Here is an 18,098-nt window from a genome sequence, read left to right on the forward strand (position 1 = left end):
TCTTGCTTCAGCCTTCAGAAGGCTTTAAATACCAGTTTACCCTCATTACAAGTGTTGTTTTCTATTGATCTTAGAAATCTAAAGCCCCTAGAGTATTCTTGCCAGGAGAAAACTGGCCCCTTCTGTCTAATAGCCTCTGCTCCAAGCCCCTCCATATTCTCTCTTTCTCCTCCTTCCTTCCCCATGACAGTTTTATGCTAAGTTGCTTCCTTGAGGACTTGCAACTTCTGAAACGTTTTAAAATTGTCTTATTGCCAGGGATTTCTTAAAGAGACCAACGTTTTTCTTTTGCCTTTCTGAATACTTAAAAAACACAGCTGGACAAAACAAACATTTTTGGGACAAAGTTTACACAATGGCTTCCTCAAAATGTCCATTTAGGGAATAATTCTTCTTCTGGGCTTGAGCACCTTAGGAGTTCCATGGAGATTTTGCTGATATTGTGTGGTGACAACTTCCATTTGTATGGATTGCAACCCATCTACATCTTCTTTGAGTCTTGTCTATGCCTTTCCATAAATCCTCCATAAAGCCTACCTCCTCATAGCCTTCCTCTTGGATTTGCACATTCCATGGAAGGAAGAGAAGATGCATTTATTATGCTTGTGCCAGGCACTGTGCTCAGCACTTTACAAGTCTTATCTCATTTAATCTCACAACAACCCTAGAAGGTAGGTGCTATTATCATCCCCATTTTATAGATGAGGAAAATGAGGCAGACAAAGGGTGGTTGACTTGTCCAGAAACACACAGCTGATAAATGGCAGCATTTGAACTCGTAACTTCCTTACTTTAGGCCCAACACACTTCGCAAATCAGCTGCCTAGGTGCCATGTGTACCAATGCAGCATTTGGGCTGCCCCTCTGTTATCTCCCCACTCTTGCTATATGACCCGTCCATCTTTTCCAATCATACATTTGCAGGAAGCTAAGTGGCCCAGTGGGTAGAATGCTGGGGCCAGGGTCAAGAAGATCTAAGTTTAAATTCAGCTCCAGACACTAGCTGTGTGACCCGGGGGAAGTCACATAACCCTGTTTGCCTGTTTGCCTCAATTTCCTCATCTATAAAGTGGGCTGGAGAAGGAAATGGCAAACCGCTCCAATATTTCTGCCAAGAAAACCCCAAATGGGGACATGAAGAGTCAGATACAACTGGAAATGAATGAACAACACAACACTTTTTTCTTTTTTTTCAGTTTGAAAGTTCTGTCATAAAGGATGGACTCTCTGGACAGGTAGGGACAGAGATAAAAGAGGAAATCTAAGTTTCTTAAAAACAAAAGGTTTTTATCCCTCTTTTTGCAGATGAGGAAACTAAGGCAGTTAGGTGGTATAATAGATAGAGTATTGGGTCTGAAGTCAGGAAGACCTGAGTTCAAATTAGCCTCAGATACCAACTAACTGTGTGATCCTGAGCAAGTCACTTTACCTGTTTCCTCATCTGCAAAATGAGCTGGAGAGGGAAATGGAAAACCACTCCAGTATCTCTGCCAGGGTCACAAAGAGTCCAACACAGCTAAAACAACAACAATGCCAAACAGTACAGTGGAACGTGTGCTGGGATTTGGAGTCGAGAGTACCTGAGTCCAAATTCCAGCTCTTCTACTTACTACTCGTGTGATATGGGACAGGTTACTTAGTCTCTCTAGGCTAATACATTTGCTAATCAGTAAAGTAAGGGACTAGGGCTAAATGATCTCTAGGGTCCTTTTCATGGCTTTCTTTAAGTCTCAGTTAAAGTCCCACCTTCTACAGAAAACCTCCCCGACCCTTCTCAATCCCAGGGCTTTTTCTCTTTTAATTATTTACTATTTATCCTGTATATAGTTTCATATATATATATATAAATTTACATATTGTCTCCTCTATTAGATTGCAAGCTCCTTGAGGGGAGGGAATGTCTTTTGACCCCCCTTTTTTTTGTATCCCCAGGGCTTAGCACTGCTACTGGCACACAGTGGGCGATTAATGAATGTTTATTGATTGATTCCAGCCAGGGGTATACTGGTAAATATTTCACAATTGGCTCACCGGGGGGGGGGGGGGAAATGCATGCAGGACACACTTTTAAGTTTAATCTGCATTATCAATATTTTCTCCATCACTTTCCAAAATCTAGGTAATCCAAAACCCCCAATTTTTTAGTGTTTGCAGACTTCTGAGATTTAAACATTGACCCTGAAAATTTAACAATTAGCTCTCCTGAGCCTATTAGAACTGGCTTCATGACACCTCTGCTTCTAGCCAGCTCTCCATCTATGATAGAGATGATCTCATCTGAATTAGTAGAGGGATTTTTGCATTTGGGAAGTTGAATACTGATGAAAACCATAGGTTTTGACCTCTTTCCCCCAAAAGAAAGAACCAGAGATAACCCATAAGTGATGGTTCTTTACTGAGCAGGTGTTCCTAGCCTAGAGAGTCATTTGTGAAAAACAGAATGAGCAAGGCAATTTGGGGGTCTCACTCATTTATAGAGAATAAAGACACATGTTTCTAGATAAAACAGCCCATTATTTATGGCACTGGGATCCCACACACTTAGAGGGGGAGCCTTCACTGGATGTGAGCAGACCACAGAATATTACCAATGTTGTATAAAAGGTATACACAAGAGATGCCATAGGTGTGGTTTAGAAAAACAAGCACAGGATATAAAATCAGAGACTCTGGGTTCAAGTCCTAGCGATGCCACTCACTACATACGTGACCTTGGGCAAGACCTTTCACTTTTCTGAACTTCAAGTTCTTTATTTGTGAAATGAGTGAACTGGATAACTAGGTAACCACTAAGGTCCCTTCCAGATCTAAACCTCTGATCTTATATTTAGCAATTTTTTTTGTTTGTTGTTCAGTCATTTCAATCGTGTCTGACTCTTTGTGACCCCCACTTTGGGGTTTTCTTGGCAAAGATACTGGAGTGGTTTGTCATTTCCTTTTCCAGCTCATTTTACAGATGAGGAGACTGAGGCAAACAGGGTTAAGTGACTTGCCCAGGGTCCCACAGCTAGTAAGTGTCTGAGGCCAGATTTTAACTCTGGAAGATGAGTCATGCTGACTTCTGGTCCTGCACTCTGCACACTATGGAGCCACCTAGCCATCCCACTGTACTATGCTACCTCCTAACAGTGGTAACTTAGAGTTTTCAAGCACTGAGGTGTTAAATGACCTGTCCAAGGTAACACAGCCAATATGTGTTAGGAGCAGGATTTGAACCCATCTTATCTAGACTCCAAGTTCATTACTTGTATTTCTAAATCCTGGACTTAGCACAGTGTCTGGTAAATGGTAGATGTTTAATAAATGTTTGTTGAATAATATTTCTCATTACTTTATTTCATCTAGTATGATAAATGTATTTAATCTTCCATTACCAATAGAGCAAAAAGCAGGTGAGGGTATTCATTTTGCAGACAGAGAAAATAAGCTTGTCACTTGCCTAGAGTTACTTTGAAGTTACTAGAGAATTGAGAGCAGAACACTAAATTCACCATTCCTTGTCACAGGCTGTGAGTACCAATCCATATTTTTTTTCCTAAAAGGATTATTTTTTAAAAATAGATTCTTTGCAAGTAAAATTCTTAGTCATGTCCCATCTTGATGGTGGCCTAAAAATGGGGTTAACCAGAAGTTTATTATTCAAACTTCAGGATTATTGGTATATGCAAACTACCACAAAGAACAAAGCTAAACATAATGTAGGCTCTCACGTGCCTGTAGGTTTGCCTTCATTCCCCTGACATAGCTCAGAAAGTGCAGACTGTTGGCTCTTGCTGACATTTCTAGCTGCCATAGACTTCAGTGATGAAGTCACGTTATCTTGGAATTTTGCTGAAGTGGGACCGCCATCAAAGTGCATGAGTCAGTCTTCTCCTCTGGTCTCTAAAGGACATTATGTTCTTTGGTTAGGCAATGCATTGTTTTTCAATCCTGCAGACTTTTACACCTTTATGTTCAAACTGGGCTATATGGTTTATACAATTGTCCAGGGCAGACAGCAGGGTAGCGAAAGAAAACTCTTTCACAAAGGGAAATAATATGGTCTGATATAGCAATTTGGGTTTTGAGGGTTGGTTTGTTATTTTTTAGAGGTAAACCACAAGATTTTCCAAGAATGTCATAGAACCAATCAAATTATAACCATACAAATTATAGCTACAGCTTCTCCGTAGAGATGGCAAATCACTGCATGGTAGGGGGCTAAAGAACCTCTTTCCTATCTCAGATAGCTGACCCACACAGGGCCACAGAGTAAAATATTTTTATCAGCTGGGGAGCTCATACAAGTAAAAAGTATCAATGTATCTTGAAAGAAAAATATAAAATAAACCACTTTAAAAATTAAAAATTTTTTTTTAAAGTATGATGATTAATAGGAGCAGCTAAGTGGTGCAATGGATAAAGCACCAGGCTTGGAGTTAGGAAAACCTGAGTTCCTGGCCTAAGACAGACAGTCTGCCAAAAACTAGATATAGACCAGTATCTCACACTGCATATAAAGAAAAACTGAGAATAGGAACATGGTTTAGTAATAAAAGGTGATATCACAAACAAATTATAGAAACAAAGAAGATATTAGTTGTCATATGTATGGCTAGGAGAAAAGTTCTGAACAAGAGATAGAGAGGTTCATAAAGTAAAAAGGACAGTTTTGATTACATGCAAATAGAAAGGTTTTGCAGACACACAAACAATGCAGCTAAAATGAGAAAAGAAGCAAGTAAATGGACAAAAATATTTGCAGCAAGTTTGTCTGATAAAAAGTCCCATTTCTAAGCTATACATGGAACTGATTCAAATTTATAGAGTTACTCCACAAGTGATAAATGGCTAAAGATATGTATAGGCAGCTTTCAGAAAAAGAAATTCAAGCTATCAATAGCCTTATAAAAACTATGATAAATTATTAATAATTAGAGAAATGCAAATTAAAACTACTCTGTGGTTTTACATCATACCCTTAAGATTAGCTAAAATGACAAAAAAGGAAAATGACAAATGCTAGAGTTGGCTATAGAAAAACAGATATATTGATGCACTGTTGGTAGAGCTGTGAGCCATTCTGGGAAACAATTTGGAAGTATGCCCTAAAGCTTATAAATAACACATATCTTTGACCCTTTTATACCACTACTAGCTCTATAACCACAAAGATAGAATTTTTTTTCATATAGCTATATACACAAAAATGTTTAATAATAGCTCTTTTTATGAATGGCAGATGGAGAGGTTGACTATCAATTGGGAAATGATTAAACATGTTAGGGCATATGAATGTAATGCAATAGAGCTATACTGTAAGAAATTATGAAAGGGATAGTTTCAGAGAAACCAGGGAAGATTTCTACGAGCTGATGCAAAGTGATGTGAGCAGAACCAGAAGAATAATTTATACAATAAGAAACACACACACATATCTATATCTATATACACACACACACATATATATCTATATCTTTATATACACACATGAATGTAACCAGTGTAGGAATCTGTTTCGCTTGACTACACATGTTTATAATGGGGACCTTATTTCTCTTATTTTCTCAGTGGTCGTAGGAAGGTAATAGAAGGAAAAGAATGTAGAATAGAAAATAAAATAAAACTGAATTTTGAAAGGGGAAAATAAAAGAGCCAACCCCTGATCAATTCCTTTTTTAGACATGACAGTCCTACATATACTTGGAGATAGAAGACATGGTCTCCTTTATCTTCTATAGACAAAACTTAGGATCATTGACTTTAAAGGTGAAAGCGACTTAAGATATCTAGTTCAAACTCCCTCATTTTACAAATGAGGAAACTTGAGGCAATTCAGTGATTTGCTCAAACTCACACATCTAGCAAACAGCAGAGATAGGATTCAAACCTAAAGCTTGTGTTGAGAAGGTAGGGCAATTGAGGTTAAGTGACTTGCCCAAGGTCACATTTCATAATATCTCTACTTCCTTCAACTAATCTTCCTACAGCATTATTCCATGGCCCTTCATGATACTGGTCACTCTCCTCCAGATGTACCACCACCTAAAATGTGGTAACCAGAACAGAATACAATATGCTAGATGTGAGTTGACCAGAAGAAAGCAGAGTTGACCATTGCTTCATTCGCAGTAGACACTACTAATGTAGCCTAAGATTTTTTTGCTTGATAGATTGAACTGCTGACTCATAATGCACATGTTGTCCACTAAAATACTCAAATTCTTTTTTGTATGAACTACCTAATCATATTTCCTCCATCATGTACTTGTGGTTTATTTCCTTTAATCTAAGTATTAAAATGTATATTTATTCCTACTGAAATCCATCTTATTTTATTTAGTTCATATTCTTGTTGAAATCTTTGTGGGCCTTAAATTTGTCAATCAACATTGTTCCAGACTGATTTCACCTACAATTATGGTGAGAATTCCACCTACGTGTTCATTCACATCAGTAGAATAGAAGCAAGGACAGAATTATATGGTGTGCCACTGGAAACTTCCCTCTAGATTGATAAGGACCCAATAGCCACAATCCCTTGAGTTCAACAAACTCCAAATACACTTTATTGTCTTCTAGCCTACTTTTCTTCATCTGGTCCATTTGATCTGGCAAGACACTCAAATGACTTGCAAAATCCAGATATGTCTATAGAATTCCCTTTGCCTACCAGCATTCTGTCCAAAAATGAACGGGGGCAAGTCTAGCAAGAGTTCTTAAAGAAACTTGTTGGTTCATAGTGATCACCCACTTCTTTTCTAAATTATTAAAAATTTTCTTCCTTGAAAATCTCTATCTTATCTCTCATAGGTCCCCCCCTCCCCTCCACTAACCTCTGCAATTGCCAAAAATAATTCTATTTTAGAGGCAATAAAAGACTTATGAGGTAAGGATTTTTAAATTGTATTTAACTTGGCAAATAAAAGACATTTCTAATTTTTGTTTAAAAAGTTATTTATTGCCTTCCAATAAGTGAAGTATTATTTTTCAGAGGGTGGTGACCAGCAGTTTACTATATATGTTGAAAAAATTGAAGGCAATCATACAGAAGGTTGATTAAATCCAAGAAAGCAGAGGTCAGTAAACGTTGGAGTTAGTTATTATGTAATGTTGTGGACTCTCCTTTCTTGAAGCTTTTTAAAAGAGGAAGTAAGTACCTGATGGGAATAGCCGCTAGCAAAATAAAGCAGGGTTGGGGCGCTGGGGGAGGGGGAGCCGGGGGTGTGGGAAGTCTGGAAGGTAAAGGGGAGAAAAATAAGTAGAATCTAAGGGAGGACTTTTTTATCTCTTAGAAATTGGGGAATGGTTAAAGTGTAGCATATGAAAGTAATAGAATATTATTGCACTATAAGAAAGTACAAGGAGATGATACCAACTAACTCAGAGTGCAGTGAACAGAACCAAGAAAACAATTTATAAAAGGACAGCAACACTGTAAAACAAATCTTAAAAGACTTAGCTTTGATCGACCTTGTTTCCAGAGGAACAATATTAGTAGCCTCCTGACAGATGATGGATGCAAGGTGCAGAAAGGGACAAACATGTTTGGACATGAATGCTAAATGGATTCCTTTTGCTTCATTATTTTTGCTTGTTAGATGGAGTTTGTCTCTCTTCCTTCCCTCCCTCCCTCTTTCCTTTTCCTCCTTTTTTTCTTCCTTCCTTCCTTCCTCTTTATTTTTCTTTTTCTTTCTCTCTCTCTTCCTCTCTCTCTTTCTTCCTTTCTCTCTCTATTTCTCTCTTCCTTTCTCTCTTCCTCTCTCTCTCTCTCTTCCTTTCTCTCTTCCTCTCTCTCTCTCTCTCTCTCTCTCTCTCTCTCTCTCTTTCTCTCTCTCTCTCTCTCTCTCTCTCTCTCCCCCCTCCCTCTTCCCTCCCCCCCTCCCCCCCCATGGCCCTCATTTTTGGGTGTTGCTTTTGGTATTTGGTAATTGATAGTATTGCTAATATTCCTGCTTCTTCCTTCTCATGGTTTTTAAGATGAGGAGAGTCAGGAAGAAGCAGGAATATTAGCAATACTATCAATTACCAAATACCAAAAGCAACACCCAAAAATGAGGGCCATTGAAACTTTTTTTTGATGCACAGAAGAGAAAAATTCAGAAGGAAGAACAATGGAGAAAAATGTGTAAGTAATATGTAGAATTTAGCTAGGTGTTACAGTAGATAAAGTGTCGAATCTGGAATCAGAAAATCTTAAGTTAAAATCTAGCATCATGTACTAGCTGTATGACTTTGGGCAAGTCACTTAACTCCTGCTTTTTTTTCAGTTTCTTTAACAATAAAATGGGGACAATAATAGCACCTACTTCCTAGGGATGTTATGAGGATAAAATTAGATAATATCTGCAAAGCACTTTATGAACCTCAAAATGCCAAATAAATGCTACCTATTAATATTATTAAATTTTTTTTAGTAAAACAAGTGGCATGAAATGGAAATTCACAGTGTCATGGAGAATTCTCTTTTTTGTCTTCTGTGTGTATATGGAAACGTTCTTTTTGTGGTATTTAAGTTCGGAATTTTAAAAAAGAAAAGCTACTTATTTTTCAGGGCTTAGATGATATTATTCAAAGCAGCCAGGAGATGGATTATAAAGTATTTGAATGAGCTTTCTAATCCTTTCATCCTTAATCAAGACAGAAAGGTCCCAAAACAAAACAAAACACTTTGTTTTTGAAGGAAATAATAATTTCAGCTATCATACCATATAGTTTTGGAGATAGTACAGGTGCCTAATTAATGATTTCTCAAACTCCAGTGGTTCCCTATTACCTTATGATCAAGAGAAACTTCTCTGTTTGGCTTTTTATAAATTGTAAAAACTGGACCCTTCCTACCTTTCCAGTCTTCTTATGTTTTATTACACTGTACTCTACACATGCTACATACAACTGCACTGACTGTCCTCCTGTGCCTAACATGATGTCCTTCCTCACTTCCCTTAATTTCCCTGTCTTCCTTCAAGTCTCCTCTGAAATTCCACCTTCTCCAGGAGGCCCTTCCTAGTCCATCCAGCTGCTAATGCCTTCCCCTCTAAGATTATCTCCCATCTACTCTGTATGTATCTTTTTAAAAGTAATATTTTTTTTTGCTTTTTTTTTGGAGGGGAGAAGGTAAGGCAATTGAGGTTAAGTGACTTGCCCAAGATCACATGGCTAGTTTTTGTGTTAAGTGTCTGAGGCTGCATTTGAATTCAAATCCTCCTGACTCCAGGGCTGGTGCTCTTTTCACTGCACCACCTAAGCACCCCAAAAAGTAATATTTTTAACATTTTTAAGGTTTTGAGTTCAAGAAAGAAAGGAAGGAAGAAAGAACAGAAAGGGAAAAAGGAAGGAAAGAAAGAAAGAAGGAAGGAAAGAAAAATAGTATGTTTCAGTCTGTATTCAGACAACATCAGATCTTTCTCTGGAGGCAGATAGCATTTTTCATCATGAGTCCTTTGGGACTGCCTTGGGTTGTTGTATTGCTGAGAAAAGCTAAATAATTCACAGTTCTTCATAATACAATATTGCTGTTATTATGTACGATGTTCTCCTGGTTCTGTTCACTTCACTATGCATTAGTTCATGTAAGTCCTTCTAGGTTTTTCTGAAATCATCCTGCTTGTTATTTCTTATAGCACAATAATATCCCATTTCTGTATGTATTTTATATGTTCCTAGTTCTGACACGTTTCCCCCATTGGAATGTGAGCTCCTTGAGGGCAGAGAGACTGTTTTTAACCTTTATTTGTACTGCAGCACTTAGTACAGGGCCAGCAGAGAATAAACATTTAATAAATGACTTTTAATTGATTGATTCATGCCTACCAAGTTGATAAACTGAGACCTATATGACCCAATATTTCAAAGGTTATTAATTTTTTTCTTGGAGGCAAAGAATAATGTCCCCTGCTATATCTGATAAGAACACTGGTCTTAGAGTCCAAACACCTGGGTTCAAGTGCTGACCACAACATTTAGTAGTAGTCAGTCTGCTGACAGACAGGTCATTTAACCTCTGTGATACTCATTTTCTTCATCAGTAAAATGGGGCTAAAAATAATTATGCTACCTAATTCACAAGGCAATTAATTGTAGTGAAAGTGCTTTATAAATCTAAAATAATGTAGGCACTGAAAATACTAGGGAAAGTGCAATGACATGATGGATATAGAAAAAAAAATTAAATATGGCTCAGTCACAATTAGAACCACACAAGACCTAGCAGTGGCTACATAAAAGACTGTAGGTCTTGGAACACCATATATAGAAGAGCAAAAGAACTGAGGTTGCGGCCAAAAATATCATGCCCAGCAAAATCAAGCATAATCACGAACCAAAACAAAAAGATATTCAATGAATTGTCAGACTTTCAGGAATTTATTGCAAGAAGACCTGAACTTAATAGAAAATTTGATATATAAGACCCAAGAGAAATATAAGGTAAACCTCAAAGATGAAATATAGGACAGACTACTTTTTATAAGAGGAAATGTAAACTGTATGTCTAAGGTTGTAATTAGTGATTGGGTAGTTTGAAAGAAAGATTGGAATAGAGCTGAGTATGATGTGATTCTACAAATTAATACTGTCCAGGTGGCTAGATGGTGCAGTGAATAGAGCACTGGCCCTGGACTCAGGAGGACCTGAGTTCAAATTCAGCCTCAGACATTTAACACTTACTACCCGTGTGACCTTGGGCAAGTCACTTAAGCCCAATTGCCCTGCCTTTCCCCCTCAGAAAAAAAAAAACCCACAACCCAAAAACAACAAAAAAGGAATACTGCCTAGGAAAATGCAAAAAGAGTAAATATCTTTTACAAATGAGGTGTGAAAGGAAAGGTTGATACAGAGAAATTAGACAGGAGAGGACAGCTGGCAATTCTACTTTCAGGAATGGGTTAAAGAGGGAACAATACATATAAAATTTAGAAAGAAAGAAGACAAAGGGGATAGGGAGGGGAGAAAGGATAAGGGAGGGATTTTTAGAGGGAACTCTTTTCATATCAGATTTGGGTTATAGAGAGAACAGCTTAGAAGGGAATAAAAGCCTTTTAAATTTATAAAGAAATAAGAGGGTAAAGGAATAGGATAAGGAGAGGTATAGAAGGTTGTCTAGATTAACAGGAATGGGATAAAGAGGGAATAACATATTTGGAAAGTTATAAAAGTCTTCTAAATACTGATAGAAACGAGGGTAAGGGGAAAGGGTGGGGGGAACATATAAGAGAGAGATCTTTGTGGGGAGGGGTCGGTTAAGTAATAGGAAGACAAGGTAGTGGTTAGAAGTAAAGTAGGGGAAGGGGTGGATAGGTGGCACAGTGAATAGAGCGCTGGCCCTGGAGTTAGGAGGACCTGAGTTCACATCCAGCCTCAGACACTTAACACAAAACTAGCTGTGTGACCTTGGACAAGTCATTTAACCCCAATTGCCTACCTTCACCCTCCAAAAAGCAAAAAAAGAGAAAAGAAAAGAAGTAAAGTAGGGAAGTCAGGAGGGATAGGAAATTGATAAATACAAACATAAAATGAAGATCAGGACTAGAATTTATTAGGAAAAAAGCAAGGATAGTAATTATGATCTCAGGAAAAGTTAAAGCTAAAATAGATTTAGTCAAAAGAGAAGAACAGGAATATGTTCTTCTATATAGTCAGTCTTATATATGTCAGTCACATAAATCAGTATTGTTTTAGACTATTTAAAATAACTAGACAGTATAAGGTTGGAATATTGCTGTGGTGTAGGAAATAATGATTTGGTAGATTAAAGAAAATGTGGAAAAACTTGGACATATCAAGGAAAATGTTATACACCCTCAGAGAAACAGAGGACAGATAAACATAGTATGGTCCTACATAGATGTATATGAATGTATATGTTTATATATGAGTGTGATTATAGATATCTAAGTTTAAGTATATGTATGTGTGTATTTGTATATGTATCTATACATTTGTGTGTATAGGTCTATATATGTAGGTGTGTGCATATATATACACACATGTGTGTATGTGTATAATATATGTATATATAGCCACACTTAATTGTAGCCCTCTTTGGGGCAGGGGGAACAAGAGGGGAAAAGTAACAAAGTCAAAAATGAACAACAGAATACAAAAGAAAATTTACAATGAAGCAAAGAAAAGATGGATAGCTCTGAACACAAGGTGTAGTATTTATTACAGCATACGTTTTCTTGAAATGGAAGTTTATTGCTGTATATTTTGAATCCTCTCTTATGTTTTGCTGTGCACATGGCAACGTTTTCTTTCTTTTCTTATTTTGCATTTAAGTTTATAATGTTTCTTTTTCTTTTCGAATTGTATATTTAAGTTTAAAATAAATAAATTATTTTAAAAAAAAACCCTATTAGAAGTGTCCAAAAATGTGATAGGCTTCCCTGGTAAGCAGTGAGTTCCTCCCTCACTGGAGGTATTCAAGTGAAGATTGGTTTATTACATGTTACAGATACCAGAGATTTATGTACAGGGTAGGGAGCTGATGACAACTGAGGTCCCTTCCAACTCTAAGATTCTGGGATTCTATTACATTTAGTAAATTGGCATGTGAAATCTATATTTAACTGCAGGCAATATGCAAATTGCAAGCGTAAATAGAAGTACAAAAGGTCAGATGTTCATACATTCAATTATAAAACTGAGAAGTAAATAAGAATCTGCTAACAGTTTTCAGACTGTGAAGAACTGGAAGAGAGCTCTGAGGCCATCTATGAAAACTCTGTACCTAATGCATGAATCCACTCTATAGCCAGCTTTTGGTTAGACACAGTATAATAGAAAAAGTGTTGCACTTGGTATTAGAAAATCTGGATGTGAACCCCGGTCCTGTCACTCATTACTTGTATAATCCTGAATAAGTCACTTCAACTCTATGGACCTCGGTAAAGTGGGAGACTTGGCCCTAAATCTTTTAAGTTTTTCCTAGCTATAAATCCCATGACCTGAAATCTTTTCTTCTCTAGACTAAGCATCATCATTTCCTGCAATTCACACTCCTAAGACAAGGCTTCAAGTATTCTCATCATCCTTCTCACCCTTCTTAGTTCATGCTCCAGTTTATCAGTGTCCCCCCTAAAATGTCAGTCCCACAGCTGAATACCATGTGGACTCCCACAGGAACGTGCCTCCCTTCTTCCGGACATTATGTCCTTGTTAGTTCAACCCAAGACTTCATTAGCTCCTTCAATACCACATCCCACTGCTGACTTCTATTCTGCTTGCATTTTACTTTGGTCTCCTCTTAATCAACTCCTTGGCGCTCAGTTGGAACTCTTATATTCTAGTTGTTTGAGTCTGAAAGCCAAATCTCTGACAAATAATCCAATTACTGGAGTCCTGAACAGGTCTCCTATTTTATAGATGACCCCCAGGGCATCACTAAATTTCCTCATCCATTCCAAACACTCTTCCTATCCTCCATGCTTTCTATTCTTTGACATAAGCAGAACATTCATATTCTGCCTATTTGTCTGATTTAGATTATAGAATCACAGAGCTCAAGGGTTATACATTATTCTGTATTTCATATATGCCCTATACTTCTTGGCACACAAGTACTTTTGATAACAGCAATAGGAAAGATAGTGCATAGAACATTAGATTTCAGGTTCAAAGATGTGGTTCCAGATCCCATCTCAAAATACTTACTAGTTGTGTGATTATGGGACCAATCATTTAAACTCTCAGAGTCTTGATTTTCTTAGCTTTAAAATAATAGCTAGCATTATATAGCACTTTTAAGGTTTCAAAGCACTGTACAAATTTTACCACGTTATCCTCACAGCAACACTGGAAGGTAGTGCTATAATTATTCTCAATTTATGGATGGGGAAACTGAGGCAAACTGAGGCTAAGTGATTTGCCCAGGGTCACACAGCTAAGTGCCCAAGGTCACATTTGAATTCAGGCCTTCCTGACTCAGGTCCAGCTCTCTATCCAAAACACAGCTTAATTTAATGAAGAAAACAAAATTTGGACTCAATTTGTAAACAATGTTTACCTCACAAGAATAATGTGAGAAAGGTATTTTGTGAACCTTAAAGTACTATCTATCTACCTATCTATATATGTGAACTTTTTTCTCAATACAGACATGTATCTTTGTGATTGTACATAATTTCTAGTTCCTCTTTCCAATTATTTTATAACAATGTTCTCTAATAAAAAGTTGATAGTTTCTCATTAACATCAACTGCTGTACAAATCCATCAATTATCTGTTTTTTAATATTTTCATATTTTCAAGAAATCTATTCAAACACTGCTGTGGTTTAATATTCAAAAAATGAACCTCCATTTGACCTTACATATTTTAATGTAATCTGGTTACCAAGTTATATGTTATTAACAAGCAGCAATTTTACATTATCGAACCAACAGGTTTCTTCCAGATTAGATGAGATAAAAACAAGAAAAATAATTTATATTAGATAACAAAAATAAAAACCCATTCATAGAACATCTCAGATCATCACAACCCAACCGTTTCATTTTGTACTTGAAGACCATGAGGCAAGGAGAGGCTAAGATTAAAGAGCCAGTTCAATCTCATACAGCTACAAACTAGTAGCTAAATGTAGGTCTGACTGTTGCCCATTTGAACACTCTTTCTACCATAGCAACCCCAAATTATCTTTTCGTGTGGGACCAAGAGGAAAGAATATTGGATTAGAAGACTTGCTTTGATCTCCCTATCTGCCACTTGCTACTTGTGTGACCTTGAGTAAAAATCAATTTATCTCTTAGAACTTCAGTCTCCCCACACATAAAATAGAAGGGGGGGGGGGTCAGTCAGATCCAACTTTAAAATACTAGGATCCGTGAGTAAGCAGTACCGAGGCACAAGATGTTTTCTACTTCCATATTTTGGGAAATTCATCTATTATTTTTTTTAAATATGATTTTTCCACATAACCTGTAGATTATTCTACACAGGTGATTTGCCAGCAAATCAATATTCTCATTATGTTTTCATCTCCTTTCCACCCCCTATGCCTTGGACTTTCTACTTTCCTAATGACCAATCTTTATTCAAGAGATGTACACTAAAAACCTATGCAACCAAAGAGACATATTTCCAAGAAATCTATTCAAACTCTGCTATGGCTTAATATTCAAAAAATGAACCTCCATGTGACCTTACATATTTTAAAAGAAAACACTTAATCACTTGAAATTTGATTTTATGCAAAGGCAGCTTTCTAATTATTGGCATTTTTCTGCCTTGCCAGCCCTCTCTCTGAATAAAATTCTCCAAATCAGACTCCCAACTGTTGAGATGATTCCTTATCCTTTCATGATTTTTTTTTAAATTATAGAAAGTCATATTTTTAAAGACTTACTGATATACTGCCCTCAAAGTCATCATTGCTAACATTTTGCTACAGAAAAAAGAAAAGTCCTAAGCAGTGACTTACCACGATTGTCAGCTTCCTGCAGCCTTGGAAAAGTATCTTTTTAGTTTGCTGTGCTGTCAGAAACTTCCAGTATGAAACGCATCCCCCTAAAGCTGCCTGGTGTCAGTGATTTTGTTTATTCCAGTGGATTTCACCAACAGAGCAAAAACTCAGTGAGAGGCATCTCTTCTTTTGGTAGATCTTTTCTCTCACCCCTCTTCATTTGTCTCCACTTAAAAGCCATGGAGAAGAAAATGAAAACAAAAACTTGGCTCCCTTGTCAGAAGGGGGAAAAAAGGTGTAGAGTGTACATGCCACTAAGCCAGTTAGAAATCTGTCATCTGCAGGATTTTCATGGAGGGTTCCAGGAAAGACGAATGGTTAGCCCCCTCAACTGCTTGTAAACACTTGGGAAGAGAGTAAGTTTCACAATTGCCAGGGTGAAGTAAATGCAGCAAGGGACGCTTCTGGTAGCTGGGAGATGGGGGTGGGGGCTGGGGGAAAGGATAGAGTAATAGGACCCTTCCTTCAGACAACTAATCCAAACCACATTCCAGGAAGTGCACTGGTTGGCTGAAGTTAGAGAAACAGTGGCCCCTTATGGAGTGCTGATCATATACGGTGTGGTGATCTGTTGTGCTTTGCTTTGATAGTAACATGAGTTGAAAACAAGGGATAAGGTGGGGCCCCAAGGAAAGTCATCCTGTATACATTTCTTACTCTGATTATAAAAAGGTCAAAATGTTTTACTCTGTAACCATCCTAAACCTCCCTCCTTTGCAATGTTTATCTTCCTTCTTTTCTAGGCATTTTAAGTACATAAGCCTACTCTGCTAGGAGACAGGGTTACTTTGGAAAGGGGAACTCTGGACAATTATACAAGTTCACTCTAGTTTTCCACGTGTTGCTGATTTCCTTTGGGTTCTTAGAGTGTTTACAATGCCAACTAAATGTTAAAGAATGACTAAAAGGTGAGTTTTTACAAAATGATAATTTTGTAATGAGTGTTGTCACTTTGCTTAAGAAAAAAAATAGATTGGAGTTCAGTATTGATTCAGGATGAGTATTCAGGCACTTCTATTAATCTAACTGCTCATTGATCTTTTTCTGTACTTTGATGATTCTGGTTTGGACTGTTTTTATGTCTTAGAGCTTTGTTAGGGGAGGTAAACTCCTCGAAGTCAGCAGAGACTTACGTATTTCTTGGAATTGCTTGGACTGGTGACATAACCAAGACTCATCCTAGAAGAAATCATTGTAATTAAACAATAACTAATATGCTTTATCTTTTCTTGCTATGATGATGATGATTTGTTTTTCATTTAGGGGCTCATAGAACTTTGTGCTTGCAGAAGAATTCTGTATGGCTTATAGTAAAACATGTAAGGCATCAAAGATGTAGTAATGTAGAAAGAGCTGATCTAGGAGTCAGGAAGATCTGATTTTAAGTCACCCTGGTTGACCAGGGAAAGTCACTTAATCTCTTAGTGAACCTGGGCAATTCTCAAGGATTATAAATTGCCTGAAAGTTGCTGATTTACCTCAGTAGAAAGCATCCCTTTTTCAGGGAAATCACAGGTTCAGAAAGGAAAAATGACAAAAATGAGACTGAGGGGCTATAGGGTCACTGATGATTACAGGCATGTGATGTGTATTGGAAGTGATAGGAAAAATTGTTTAAAGATGATTTGTGAGCTTTGTCTACATACTGTATTTGGTAGACACAACTAAAGGGAAGGAACCCTATTTGTAAATCACCTTTAACAGATGACTAATTTAGGTTTTACTTTGGACAATGACAGTCGAACAATTCTTATTAAGATATATGGGACATAAGAACAACTGTTATGTAAAACATGTGGCAATAAGTAAGAATAAAAAATTGTTTTACAATATCAAGGCTCCTAATAATGAAAGGTGGAACTATCCAAATGTGCAATTTTTATGAATAAGTACAGTGTACTATAACGCACCGATAGTCTTACCCAATGATGATTATTAGAGATTTAAATCAGGTACCTCCGTAAGCAAATAATAGCATTGAATCCCTAAACATGTTATGCCATTCATAAATAATTTTTTAAAACTATGAATGATTTACAATGCATGGCACCAATAATACTCAAATTGATGAAGTAAATGATAAGGATTATTATCTATGAGGCTTATAGACAATAATGAAGATTATACTAAAATTTGCCTTCTACAAAAATACTTTCCAGTTTCAGGGGACGCCAATAGGATGTCTGCAAAGATCTCCTTCCCATTATTGAACCAGCACCTTCTGAAATATCTCATAGCAAGCATCGTTTAGAGCTGTGGTAAAACCCTACTCTTATCTTCCAGAGCTCTTTTCATGGTTATCTGAACCCTAATCAGCTCCCATAGACCGGACCCCTACTGTTGGGGGTAGGGGGAAAAAGGGAAACAGTCTGTCTTCCTCTCGGCTTATGACACTTCTCTGCAATCTACTGTCACGAAGCCTTATCTTCTCTCATTCTCTCTCTGTTCCTCTGAAGGTTATCCCTCCCTTTCTAACACATCTCACTGTCCCTTATTTCAATGATCTGTTCTAAGCTAGAGAGAAATGCTGATTAGTCATTACCTATTATTAGTTATCTTTCTTTTAATTTGAACTTCTTGTAAGAATGGAATTAATGTCTCTAAAGATTTTATACAATAATAATAATATCATTTCCTTTCTGTTTTCCCACTAAAT

At 37.1% G+C, this 18,098-nt stretch overlaps 2 protein-coding genes across 15 annotated transcripts in view; one reads left to right on the forward strand and one right to left on the reverse strand.

Annotated features, from left to right (window-relative positions):
• Positions 1–15,919, reverse strand: part of PSD3 (pleckstrin and Sec7 domain containing 3) — an 804,858-nt gene extending 788,939 nt beyond the window's left edge. For 4 of the 14 annotated variants that reach the window (XM_069075755.1, XM_069075757.1, XM_069075759.1 and 1 more), the window contains exon 1: positions 15,401–15,910. The gene's annotated coding sequence lies outside the window, so the exon portion shown is untranslated. Of the gene's footprint in view, positions 1–15,400 lie in introns of all 14 variants that reach the window. The other 10 variants (XM_069075744.1, XM_069075743.1, XM_069075746.1 and 7 more) reach the window with 8 other exon arrangements.
• LOC138152205 (plasma membrane calcium-transporting ATPase 2-like) overlaps positions 1–18,098 on the forward strand; it is a 49,683-nt gene that overhangs the window by 18,738 nt on the left and 12,847 nt on the right.

Source organism: Petaurus breviceps, unplaced genomic scaffold (genome assembly GCF_028583685.1).
Source record: "Petaurus breviceps papuanus isolate PSGF00001 unplaced genomic scaffold, PetGlider_PUasm1.0 90919, whole genome shotgun sequence".
Taxonomy (NCBI): Eukaryota; Metazoa; Chordata; class Mammalia; order Diprotodontia; family Petauridae; genus Petaurus; species Petaurus breviceps.